Genomic DNA, 5272 nt, shown 5'->3' with positions numbered 1-5272 from the left:
GTGGCTAGACAGTTAATGCCAGAGGTGTGCTCCCTGGGGCTTACTTTTATTTATGTTTCAGGTCGGCTTCTTTTCTTAAAAGTGTGCACTTGTAAAATCCATTTTCCTTTCCCACCCCTCCTGATTGTGCTATAATTTTTATTCTTGCTTCATCAGCAGCCTTGAGATTTACAATTAAGTGCAAAAAACGGTGTTAAGGTTGCGACACGCACAAAAGCAAAGAGATTCAAAGTTAAGGGTGAAACTCTATCCTTAATTCTTAATTCCTTTATTTTATTTTTTTTTTCTTCTTTTTAGGGGGGAAAGGAGATGAAAAAGGGCTGTAACATGAAAGCCTGAGCATGGACTGGCGGCTGGAGCCAGATCCAGGGCACGGAGCCACCGCGTGCCGCCGCTTCAACCCGGGCTGCCAAATTCCAGCGCACTCAGAGGATGACCCGCAGCAACCCCATTTCAGGCTTGGGTGTCTCTTCAGAGGAGGCTGCCAATTAGAGAGAGCAGTGCCAAATTATTTGGCAGATCTGTGCCACGGACAGACAGCCAGTCCTAGATTCACACTGCTCTCCTTGAAGTAATTACCATGACAATAATGCGAACTTGGATAAAGCAAACATTTTTACGGTAGAGGAGAGGGGCGTGAGAAGAAGCGGACAGGGAGCTGGAGGAACTGATCCCCTTTAGCTGGCGAAATGTTTGATTTGGCCCGTGACTCCAACTTGGTTGCTGGAATGGCATCTGCTGCTGCCTTTGCATCTGTCCACCAGTGCCTCTCAGAGCTCATGGGTTGGTCATGGTTTGCCGTGGTGTCCAGTGTCGAGGATACAAGTGCACAGTCAGTGCTGCTCAACCTGTTTTTTCTTTTCCTCTATAAAGAGTGAAAACAGAAAAGCAACATCAGAAAATATGTTGGTAGAGACCTCCTGGTATAGGTGCACTGAGAAGAGATGAGTGAGTCCAGGGTGAGCCTCTAGTGTGGAATGACTCAGAATTTCTTCGCTGGAAGGGTCGTCAGATGTTGGAACAGGGAAGTGGTGGAGTCACCATTCCTGGAAGAGTTCAAAAGGCATGTGGATGTGACATCTGGGGACATGGTTTGGTGGTTAATAGTTGGACTCAATGATCTTAAAAGGTTTTTCCAACCTTAACAATTCTGTGATTCTATAAAATGACCAATCAGGGGATGGAGGTGTTGGAAGGAGGTGGGGAAAGAAGAGTGGCCTTTCAGAGTGGTGAACATTGGCCCTTTCTGCCTGTCTTTCCCTGCATTCCTGCCACAGCCATCCCTAGGAAAACAATCAGTATTTTTGGCTACATAGGATCTTGCAACCAAGGAAAAAACAACACCGGGTTGACTATGGGTCCAGCACCATGTTGGTTATGGCCCTGAGAGTTCTGCAGGATTCACACCATCCATGGAGAGAATTTGGGGACAACCCTTCTGGACACATCCCTGGAAGTGTTCAAGGCCAGGTTGGACAGGGCTTGGAGCAACCTGGTCTAGTGGAAGGTTGTCCCTGCCCACGGCAGGGGGTGGTAGTGGATGATCTGTAAGGTCCCTTTCAACCCAAACTCTGTGAAATCCCATTCTATGCAGGTAAAGTGATGCGTCCTCCCAGATGGGTCACGGTAGAAATCTCCCCCCTCACATGTCCCTGCCCAGCTCTTGTACAAGGATATTTAATTCCAGCCCGAAACAAAGGCGGTTGTCGCTCACTGCCTCTTGAACACGGCTGGGAAAAGTAGACTGTCAAGGGGAGTTTACTTCCTTTGTTAATAAAAGAGAAGAAAAAGAGTTTATGGATCTTTTCCTGAATATGAATATTAAATAGACTAGTTGTGGGAACCCTGATTTTAATTTCCTATGTCTTTATTTGGAATTCTACTCCCTCTTGGAAAGGTGTCTACTTAAATATAGGGGGAAAGGGAATTTAATGAATTACAAAAAGGGTTATTTTACATGGAAAATGTGTATTCCTGGCTATTTCCATTTAAAGAACATGACATTAGTGTGGAAATTGCCCCTTATGAACAGGTCATTAATGTCAACTCTACTAAAACTGACATCACCTGCTACTATTTTAATTGTGTGTTTTACTAATGTTAACCATTTTCCTGACAATAGAACCCCCCTAAGCTTAATGAATCTTTGCAGAATACATAAACCAAGGTCAATATGTAAGAAATGCTTCAAATGTTAAGAAACTCTCCCTGCAAAGCCGACAGGAAAGTTTATTATTCTTTTACATTCATAAGAATAAGAGCAAAAATAGAAATCCTATGCAATATGTTTTCCAGATCATCCTATATAAAAAGCTTTGATGCTTCTGGGAAATCTTTTCGATTAGCTACTATTTTATATGAAGAAAAGGACTTATTTTACTGGGTTACATTTCCAAGATTTATTCTTTATTTTCTAATACAAGTGACATATTAAATAAAAAATAAAAAACCCCAATACTTCCTTAGTGTCATATGGAACAATCACATTTTTTTCCCATGGTTTGGGGGTGGGGGTTGGAGGCGGGGGGGGCGGGGGGAAGAGAGAAAATGAAATCCAGATTTGTAATTCCTAACAGGAGAAATTCGATCCTTTCCAATGTTTAAGTAATATTTCCTGTAAAACATACGAGGCCATCTGCAGAGCTGTTTCCAGACACATTTGGAAGTGGCAAGGGCAACTGAAAGAGACCCGAATGGAGGCTGGCATTTCACCTCTGGGAGCTGGAGCATTAAAGGTTCCTAAAAGCTGGTTCTACAATTTTACAAAGTATTCAACCACTGCATAGTTCATAATTTGTTTAATTTACCCACCTTTTATAGGTGTGGGGAGGGGGGAAATCCACTCTGTAAGAGACAGTATAAAAAGCAAGACAGCTGTAAAAAAGCTAATGTACAGCTATCAAGAATGCTCCATGATTTTAGCTGATTGAAATTGTATTTTATTCTTTCCAGGCCAAGATTACAGGGAAATGTTCACCTAGAAAAACTGCACAGAGTGAAACATATTCGGCTAGACAACAGAAACACGGAACCCTTTTTGCTATTTAAGTCTATTATGGAATTTTGTTTTATTGTTGATCTCCAGGGTCACCTTATGAATTCGTGTTAGTAAAATGTTACGGCCTCACTATAATATTCACTTTGTGGAAGGGCCTGCATTTACCAAATCTCATCCGAGATCGAATATAAATGAGAAACTTGCATCTCTCTTCAAGGAATATATTTTACACTGTTTTCTTCCCCTTTTTGAATTACAGACAGATTCTAAAATTGAATTCTTTTTCCTTATGCCAGGATTGGGTAAAATGACTGAACACTTAGGCTTACCTTTGATATATGTCTTAAATTTAGAATTTGCATCGCTCAAATAGTTAACTTTGGGGCCAGATTCTGCCCTCAAATGTGCATACTTGGGAACCCCATTAACTTCCCTGGAAAATAATGTTATAGTGTTTGGATGCACTGGAATGAGATACATTACAGCGTTACCTTTTGTCATTCCCCTGTAAAACTCAGTCTTTGCTGAAATTTTGATTTTGCTGACTGGTGTAGCCCTTTTATTCTGTCAGTACCAACTGGTCTGCTGGATATTTGTACCTGTCCTCTCATGGCTCTGGTCATGCTGTTAAGATTAAACGAGATGAGTTAAATAAAGCTGGTAGTGCCTATGGAATTTGAAAACTGACATTTGGGTTTTTTTAGCAACATTTGCAGAGGAATTTCTGCAGCTCAAATGACTTTGGTGAGGAGTGGGTGCTCCTGGGGAGAGGCAGAGGTAGGTCCTTCCCCCACACGGTCCCTCCTTGGAGCCCAGTGCCTCCAGCAGCATTTTTGTCAAAATTATGGTGAACAAAACGTTTTTCAAGAGTGGAATATTCATGGCATGAGTTGTTCCAGTGTTTATTTATTAAAAAAACAAAGGTTATTTCCGTTTCCATGCAGTGCTTCTGGCTCTGCTTTTCACCTATGAGATGGAAGAGCCCTCTTGGCTTCACACAAGTTCTTCTAGACCTTCTCTGTGTTGACATCAGAGGCAGGAGGATCCTGCTCATCCAGTGATCTAAATCCTGAGGGTTAATTTGGGGATTGAAGAGACCTTCAGCTGCACACAAAGCACTGTGGTGAGTTATTGCAGCCTCTCCCTGGCGCCCCATGTGCTGCTGTGGGTCACCAAACCTCACTATCCTGCAAATGGACTGCTTCCACTTCTCCCTTCAGTTTGCCTGATTTCCTCCTGTTGGAGCAGGATTTATGACACTGAATTTCAAAGTTAACACAAAGTGAGTGGGAGGACAAATAGGAAACCATTTTCCAGACTAAAGGTATTTTTTTCCTGTGGTATCTTGCCCAGCCCACCAGCTGCTCTTGGCTGGCAATGCCACGACATCGCTCTCTGATCCCATATGAAGTCAGAAAAGAGCCTTCAAAAATGTCACTTCCATTCCCTACCAAAAGCAAACCACTTCCTACAAGGAAAGCACACATTACAGCTGAATTATAAATGAGGGTAGGTATTTTTGCGAGGTACAAATCGCAGGCATTCTCCATATTGTTAGAATACCAATTTTATTTTCCTGGTGTGTAGTACCCGGTGCAGTGCGGCGTCCCCGGAGATGAGGGGTGTTCTCCAGAGATTACTTCAGCATTGCATTACTGCTATCACATATCCATTATATATACTCTTTCAGACAAGTGGAAATGTTTTCACAAAAACAATCTGGAATCTTGGCTTAAAACCCAAGCTTGCTGTCAAGGCAAACAGAGTAGCCTCAAAGAGGACTTATTTCTATTTTGTTCAGACAAGTATGTTGTTTCTGGATTATAATAAGGGGAAATATAGCAGCTATCAGTCTTCAGTTTATTTGACAAGCTTCCTCTGACAAACCTAGAGGAATAAGCCCTGGCCCTGCAAACTCGTTCTCCTTCAGGTATTCCCTTTGGCTCCAGCACTTTTATTGGTGTGATTAAGGGCCACACACATGTTTACAGGACAGAAGTCGTAGGATGGGATGATGATATATTTCCTTGGCTGTTACTTATTTTGCAAAGTTTTAAAAGCCTTTACTGTTTTCAGAGCTTGTCTCTATAAGCCAGTGCTCTGAGAGCTCGTCCCATCACCTCTCAAACAAGGTCAACGAGCAGGTTATAATCAGATGCCAAATAAACAAATGCAAACTTGAAATCAAGTGATTTACTGTCCATTTTCATTAAGTTCTTCTCAAGGAAGCAAACACTTTATGCAGCACAAGGGACCTGTGGGAAGGGTCAGCTG

This window comes from Pseudopipra pipra, chromosome 8 (assembly GCF_036250125.1).
Source record: "Pseudopipra pipra isolate bDixPip1 chromosome 8, bDixPip1.hap1, whole genome shotgun sequence".
In the NCBI taxonomy this organism is placed as follows: Eukaryota; Metazoa; Chordata; class Aves; order Passeriformes; family Pipridae; genus Pseudopipra; species Pseudopipra pipra.
Note: the sequence above shows the minus strand (reverse complement) of the source record.